General features: G+C 49.5%; 1 long non-coding RNA gene across 1 annotated transcript in view; it reads left to right on the plus strand.

Annotated features, from left to right (window-relative positions):
- LOC129051794 (uncharacterized) overlaps positions 1-8,513 on the plus strand; it is a 40,688-nt gene that overhangs the window by 27,943 nt on the left and 4,232 nt on the right. The window contains exon 2 of the long non-coding RNA XR_008516283.2: positions 7,446-7,564. This is a non-coding gene — a long non-coding RNA (uncharacterized LOC129051794). The remainder of the gene's footprint in view (positions 1-7,445; positions 7,565-8,513) is intronic.

Here is an 8,513-nt window from a genome sequence, read left to right on the forward strand (position 1 = left end):
ACAGAGTGAGACTCCATGTCAAAAAATAAAAATAAATAAAAATAAATGAGTGTCGAATACTACTCAGCCATTAAAAGGAGCAAAATAATGTCTTTTGGCCAGGCACAGTGGCTCACATCTGTAATGCCAGCAGTCTGGGAGGTCGAGGCAGGTGGATCACGAGGTCAAGAGATCAAGACCATCCTCCCCAACACGGTGAAACCCCATCTCTACTAAAAATACAAAAATTAGCCAGGTGTGGTGGTGGGCGCCTGTAGTCCCAGCTACTTGGGAGGCTGAGGCAGGAGAATCGCTTGAACCCGGGAGGTGGAGTTTGCGGTGAGCCGAGATCACACCACTGCACTCCAGCCTCGGTGAGAGAGCGAGATTCCGTCTTAAAAAAAAAGTCTTTTGCAGCAACTTGGATGGAGGTGGAAGGCATTATTCTAAGTAAAGTAACACAGGAGTGGAAAACAAAAATCTGTATGTTCTCACTTATAAGTGAGAGCTAAGCTGTGGGTATGCAAAGGCATGCAGAGTGATGTAATGGACTTCGGAGACTCAGAAGGGAAGGGCAGAAGGCGGGTAGGGATGAAAAACTACACATTAGGTACAAGGTACAGTAGTCAGGTGACAGGTGCACTAAAATCTCAGAATTCACCAGAATAGAATTCATCCATGTAACCAAGAACCACTTGTATCCCAAAAGCTACTGAAGCAAAAATTAAGCCAGATGCAGTAACCTGTACAGGTCACACCTGTAACCCCAGCACTTTGGGAGGCTGAGGTGGGTGGATCGCTTGAGCCCAGGAGTTCGAGACCAGCCTGGGCAACATAGTGAGACCCCCGTAACTAAAAAAAATCACAAAAATCAGCCAGGCATGATGGTGTGCAACTGTAGTTCCAGCTACTCAGGAGGCTGATGGGGAGGGATTGATTGAGCCTGGGAGGTTGAGGCTGCAGTGAGCCATGATCATGCCACTGCACTCCAGCCTGGGCCACAGAAGTGAGGCCCTGTCTCAAATAAAATTAAACAAATAAAAGTTAAAACAGGCCGGACACAGTGGCTCATGCCTGTAATCCCAGCACTTTGGGAGGCTGAGGCGGGTGGATCACCTGAAGTCAGGAGTTCAAGACCAGCCTGGCCAACATGGTGAAACCCCGTCTCTACTAAAAATACAAAAATTAGCCAGACCTGGTGGCGGATGCCTGTAATCCCAGCTACTCGCGAGGCTGAGGCAGAAGAATCACTTGGACCCGGGAGGCGGAGTTTGCAGAGAGCTGAGATCATGCCATTACACTCCAGCCTGAGCGACCGACTGAGCGAGACTCCATCTCAAAAAACAAACAAACAAGAATACATCCGTGGATGGATAATGAATGAGAGGTTGTTTATATTCACAGTTAACCCTCTCATCTCCAGTAATACAACCATCTCCTTCCTGCTTAGCCTTTTGGAGATGCTATCCCTTTAGTGGTCAAATTCTGAAGAAATCAGGAAATAATGCATTCGACATGCCCAGCGCAAGTGAAGATCAGGCAGCAGAAATGCATTCGACCTGCCACCCATCCATCAGGAGACTCTTATTTACTCCACTACTGTAGGGGATACTCACAAATTAAATCCATATCTAGTCCAGATATCATCAATTCCACAATTTTTTTTTTTTTTTTTTTTTTTTTGAGACGGAGTTTCGCTCTTATTGCCCAGGCCGGAGTGCAATGGCGCGATCTCGGCTCACCGCAACCTCCGCCTCCCGGGTTGAAGCGATCCTCCTGCCTGAGCCTCCAGAGTAGCTGGGATTACAGGCATGTGCCACCATGCCCAGCTAATTTTGTATTTTTAGTAGAGATGGGGTTTCTCCATGTTGGTCAGGCTGGTCTCAAACTCCCGACCTCAGGTGACCCACCTGCCTTGGCCTCCCAAAGTGTGTGAGGCATGGCACTCTGCCTTTTTTTTTTTTTTTTTTTTTTGAGATGGAGTCTTTCTCTGTTGCCCAGGCTGGAGTGCAATGCCTGACCTCAGCTCACTGCAACTTCTGCCTCCCGGTTTCAAGCAATTCTCCCATCTCAGCCTCCCGTAGCTGGGATTACAGGCACCCGCCATCACGCCCAGCTAATTTTTGTAGAGATGGGGTTTCACCATGTTGACCAGGCTGGTCTTGAAGTCCTGACCTCAGGTGATCCACCCACCTCAGCCTCCCAAAGTTGAGATTACAGGCATGAGCCACCGTGCCTGGCCCACATTTTTTTAAAAAGGGGCAATTGCAGTGTAGTAGAACAAAGTTGAGACCGATGCTAGGATACCTCTGTTCATCTCCTGACCCAGCCATGAATACACTGGAATAACTCATGCAAAACATGCCACCTCGCTGGCCCCCCATTTCCCCACCCAACAAATGAAGGGGCTCTCACAGGTTCCTTTTTGTCCTGAAATTCATCACCAATGCAAATTTCTTAAAAATCCTTTGCCTGGCAGTCCATGCCTGTCCTTCAGCATTTCCCAGATCGACCCTCAGGACTCACCAAGACAGAAGAGGGCGGTCGGGGATGGAGACATGGTTCCTCAGCCCTGTCCTGAGCTCTGTGGCCAGGGAGGGAAGTGGTAGGAGCCTGGGGCACAGGCTCAGGATGTGATGAGGATGAAGAATGCTCTCCTCCCTTCCTCCGCCAGCCCCGGCCTTTCCTAATTGAGACTCATCGAGCCGTAGCCGGCTCCTCAGTACAGTGACTTGCACACAAGCTCCAAGGAGCCGCACTTATCTCCTCTGGCCAGCCTGGCATTGTACCGTTCGTCCGCCTGCTGGGGCCTGGTCTGTGTTCCCGTGCTCCCATAAACTCCCTAATGTCACTAGGAAAATACGCATCAAAACCACAGTGAGATATGACCTCACACCTTCTGGGATGGCTGTAATTTTTTTTTTTTTTTTTTTTTTGAGACAAAGTCTCACTCTTTTTGCCCAGGCTGGAGTGCAGTGGCACCATCTTGGCTCACTACAACCTCCACCTCCCGGGTTCAAGCGATTCTCCTGCCTCAGCCTCCCGAGTGGCTGGGATTATAGGTATGTACCACCACGCCGGGCTAATTTTTGTATTTTTAGTAGAGATGGGGTTTCACTATGTTGGCCAGGCTGGTCTTGAACTCCTGACCTCAGTTGATCCGCCTGCCTCAGCCTCCCACAGTGCTGGGATTATAGGCATGAGCCACCGCACCTGACCGGCTATAATTTTTTTTAATGGATAATGGCAAATATTGGTGAGTATGCAGAGAAATTGGACCGCGTGTGCATTGCTGGCAGGGATGTTACATGGTGCCGCTGCTGTGGAAAACAGTTTTAGCAGCTCCTCCAAAAGTTAAACGTGGGATTGCCATAATATCCAGCAATTCCACTTCTGGGTATACACCTGAAAGAACTGAAAACAGGGTCTCTAACATATTTGTACAGTGTTCACAGCAGCTTTATTCACAGTAGCCAAAAGGTGAAACCACCCAAATGTCCATCAACAACAATGGATAAACAACATGCAGTATATACACACAAGGTAGTATCAACCAGCCTTAACTAAAAGAATAAAAATCAGCCAGGCACAGTGGCTCATGCCTGTAATCCCAGCACTTTGGGAGGTCGAGGCGGGTGGATCACCTGAGGTCAGGAGTTCGAGACCAGTCTGGTTAACATGGTGAAACCCCATCTCTACTAAAAATACAAAAATTAGCTGGGCGTTAAATTAGCCAGGCATGGTGGCACACACCTGTAATCCCAGCTACTTGGGAGACGGAGGCATGAGAATCGCTTGAACCTGGGAGGCGGAGATTGCGGTAAGCCGAGATCGCACCACTGCACTCCAGCCTGGGCGACAGAGTGAAACTGTCTCAAAAATAAAAATAAGGCCGGGCGCGGTGGCTCATGCCTGTAATCCTAGTACTTTGGGAGGCCGAGGCAGGCAGATTGCCTGAGCTCAGGAGTTCAAGACCAGCCTGGGCAACACGGTAAAACCCTGTCTCTACTGAAATACAAAAAAAATAGCCGGGCATGGCGGCAGGCACCTGTAGTCCCAGCTACTCCGGAGGCTGAGACAGGAGAATGGCTTGAACCCGGGAGGCAGAAGTTGCAGTGAGCTGAGATCGCGCCATTGCACTCCAGCCTGGGTGACAGAGCAAGATTCTGTCTCCAAAAATAAAATAAAATAAAAAATATTATAAAAGAATAAAATTCAGATACATGCTACAACGTAATGGACCTTGAAGACATTATGCTAAAGGAAATATTCCAGACTTGATGGATAAATACTGCATTGTTCCACTTATCTGAGGTATCAAGAGGAGTCAAATTCATAAAGACAGGGATTAGAATGGTGGTGGCAAGGCCTGGGAAAAGTGGGGAGTTGCTATTTAATAGGGAGAGCTTAGGTTGAAGGTGATGAGAAAGTCTGGGGTATCCATAGTGGTGATGGTTACACAACACTGTAAATGTATTTATATTTAATGCCACTGACTGTTTTTTGTTTTTTGGTTTTTTGAGACAGAGTCTCACTCCGTCGCCGAGGCTGGAGTGCAGTGGCGCGATCTTGGTTCACTGCAACCTCTGCCTCCCAGGTTCAAGCGATTCTCCTGCCTCAGCATCCTGAGTAGCTGGGACTACAGGTGCATGCCACCATGGCTAGTTAATTTTTTGTATTTTTAGTAGAGACAGGATTTCACCGTGTTACCCAGGATTGTCTTGATCTCCTGACCTTGTAATTTGGCCTCCCGAAGTGCTGGGAATACAGGCGTGAGCCACCGTGCCTGGCCAATGCCATTGACTTGTATGTGCACTTACAAGTAGTTAAAATTATAAATATCAGAGTGTTGATATCTAAAAACCTCCCTGCCATCATCTTCCCTACATCTCCAGTTCAGTACCATGGTTGGATGCCTGCCACCTTTCAAATATTATGTCAGGCACTCAGTATCAGCAGTTTTATCAATTAAAAATGCTTTAAGCTGCATAGAATTTTAAACGTTAATAACAGTGGTTATAAATCTTTAATACATAAGCTGGCTTTAAAATTATTGGTAAAATAAGATTAGAAATGTCTTAAGAATTGTTGGTGTTTTTGTTTGCATGTATTGAACAAGTGGTTTCATGCTTATCCCTGCAGAATACCATGAGATTTGCCATAAGGGTTATAAAACTATAAACCTGGCTGGGCGCGGTGGCTCACGCCTGTAATCCCAACACTTTGGGAGGCCGAGGCAGGCAGATCATCTGAGGTCGGGAGTTCGAGACCAGCCTGACCAACGTGGAGAAACGCTGTCTCTACTAAAAATACAAAATTAGCTGGGCGTGGTGGCGCACGCCTGTAATCCCAGATACTCAGGAGGCTGAGGCAGGAGAATCGCTTGAACCCGGGAGGCAGAAGTTGCAGTGAGCCGAGATTGCACCACTGCACTCCAGCCTGGGCAACAAGAGCGAAACTCCGTCTAAAATAAAATAAAAATAAAACAATTGCTTTCTGTAGAGTTGGGGTTTCACTACGTTGCCCAGGCTGGTCTTGAAGTCCTGGGCTCAAGCAATCCGCCGACCTCGGCCTCCCAAAGTGCTGGGAATACAGGTGCGAGCCACTGTGCCTGGCCCTACTGGGTCCTTTTTAAAAGATACATAAAAAGGCCGGGCGCGGTGGCTCACGCCTGTAATCCCAGCACTTTGGGAGGCCGAGGCAGGCGGATTACGAGGTCAGGAGATCAAGACCATCCTGGCTAACACGGTGAAACCCCGTCTCTACTAAAAATACAAAAAAATTAGCCGGGCGTGGTGGCGGGCGCCTGTAGTCCCAGCTACGCGGGAGGCTGAAGCGAAAGAATGGCGTGAACCCAGGAGGCGGAGCTTGCAGTAAGCCGAGATAGCGCCACTGCACTCCAGCCTGGGCAACAAACAGAGCAAGACTCCATCTCAAAAAAAAAAAAAAAAAAAATACATAAAAAATCAAATGCAACAGTGAAGTCAACCACCCAATGGCAGAAATTGGGGTGCTCCTGGCATCTGGTCGGTTGAAGCCAAGGACACTGCTCAGCATTCTGCAGTGCACAGGACAGCCCCGCCCAGGCAGAGAATGATCCGGTGACACATGTAGGCAGGAAGGATGCACGAATGATGGCATTTAGGAAGAATATTATCACTTCTTTCCCATAAGAGCAACTTAGAGCAAGAAAATGGTATTCTTAGGGCCTTCTCTCCTATGAGGCTCCAAGCCAGGGCTGCCATGGCAGAAGATGCTGGGCTCGCTTTTTCCTTGAGAGACTTGTACTCGAGATGATGTAAATGTCGCCCCGGGTGCCACTTGGGTGGTTTGGAGAAGTGCTCAGATGCGACACGCCGTGATGACTCCGCGGCAGCCAGCTGGACCTGTCCTCTGGCTTGCGGTTCACGGGCTGTGTTTATCCCCCCGGTTCCTTCACAGCCACCTTGGGAAATATGTTGCCTCTGAATCACGCCAGGCAGGGTTTCACTGTGCGACTGTGTGCTGCGGGGCTGGAAATCAGGGTGACACTGCGCTACAGCAGCAGCCTGACTAGAAAGGCAGAAGGACGCTGCCATCTTTAGAGTTTGTCCTTTGACTTTCCTCGATATGAATGAAGATGGGGCACTTCCACACTGCGCAACAGGAAAAGCCCAGAAAACTTTCTGGAGATAGTGAGGGGGTGATGCAGCAGACAGCTATGGCTGATGACCCCCCTCACCTCTGACTCCCCCTCCCTCCCCGCTTTCTGAACGCACATCCATCACCAACCATAGGTTCCTGTTTGGGGTTTGCTGGCTGGAAAAAAAAAAAAAAGGAAAGCTGGCTTTCTACTAAAAACCACTTCTTTTGTCCATTTATCAAACTCAAACCCTAGGAGGGCTACATAACATCCTCCGTCCCAGGCAACGGGGTGTTTCTGGAGCACTCCGGTGTATCGGGGACCCAGTCAGTTGCCATCGCATATGTATATGGGGCCATCCCCTATACCACCGAAGAGGGGGGATGTTGAAAACATGTTACAGCCAGGAGCGGTGCCCCCTTGGTTCAAGCAGTTCTTCTGCCTCAGCCTCCCTAGTAGCTGGGATTACAGGCGTGCACCATCACGCCTGGCCAGTGTTACGTACTTTTTACCACAATTTAAAAAAGGAAAGAGTGCCTGCGTGAGTCCTACACACCTATTCAGAGATCCAAAGGCTTTGACGTTATCCTCGGCCCACCCATCTGATGGGAGTGTTCCTCAAACTTGCTTTTCCATGAACTCCCAGTAAGAAATACCTACTACACACACACTGTCTCCGGTCGGTGTGTTTAGGGTAGTCTTCCGATTCCCCCTCCTGGTATTCACACCCTGGACTGGTCCACTCCTCTTGGGCTGAACCTGTAACTTGCTCCCAAGCAAGAGCACATAGCAAGCTCACGCACATGGTTGTCGGTGTGATTGTTTCTCCCTGGCTTCTCCGCAGGGCCGCTCACCATGGCAGCCGGCTCCATCACCGCTCGCCGTGGCAGCCGGCTCCATCACCGCCGGCCAGCGAGAGGGCAAGACAAGAGGGCTGACAAGAGGGACGCTACCATCACAGAGGTCAGTTTTGTAACCTAACCACAAGACTAACCTACCGTCACCTCTGCCCTATCCTACTGCTAGAAGCCAGTCGCTACATCTCCCCCACACTCAAAGGGAGGTGGTCTCACTGTGGGGTCCACTGGAAGTTGCCTACCAGAGTCAGGTCATCCCAAACACACCCTCCAGCCATTTGGTATGGCATTGGAAAGAAAACTAAGGCCAGGTATGGTGGCTCATGCCTGTAATCCCAACAATTTGGGAGGCCATGGCAGAAGGGTCACTTGAGCCCAGGAGTTTGAGACCAGCCTGGGCAACATAGCAAGACCCCACCTCTACAAATAATTAGCCAAGTGTGGTGGCATGCACCTGTAGTCCCAGATACTCAGGAGGCTGAGGCAGGAGAATCACAGGAGGTCGAGGTTGTAGTGAGCTGTGATGGCACTGCACTCCAGCCTTGGCAACACAGTGAGACCTTGTCGCTAAAAAGCAAAAAGGGCCAGGTGCACTGGCTCACACCTATAATCCCAGCACTTTGGGAGGCCAAGACGGGTGGATCACCTGAGGTCAGGAGTTCAAGACCAGCCTGGCCAATATGGTGATACCCGTCTTTAATTAGCCAGGTGTGGTGGTGGGCGCCTGTAATCCCAGCTACTCGGGAGGCTGAGGCATGAGAATCGCTTGAACCTGGGAGACAGAGGTTGCAGTGAGCCGAGATCATGCCATTGCACTCCAGCCTGGGCAACAGAGCGAGACTGGGTGGCTGTTCTGTGTGCTGTAGGATATTGAGCAGCATCCCTGGCCTCCCCAGCATCTCAAATATGAAAACATGTTTTCTATCTTGATTACTGAGCTTTTCGGTGCCTCCTTTGGTTCTGCACCTAAGCTAAGAGCCGCTTCATCTCAGCCTGATCTTTATCCAGTTTCTAACACAGCAGTCTTGTAAGATGCCCGGACTTAAACGGTTATT

The sequence above is a fragment of the Pongo abelii genome, chromosome 20, assembly GCF_028885655.2.
Source record: "Pongo abelii isolate AG06213 chromosome 20, NHGRI_mPonAbe1-v2.0_pri, whole genome shotgun sequence".
NCBI lineage: Eukaryota > Metazoa > Chordata > Mammalia > Primates > Hominidae > Pongo > Pongo abelii.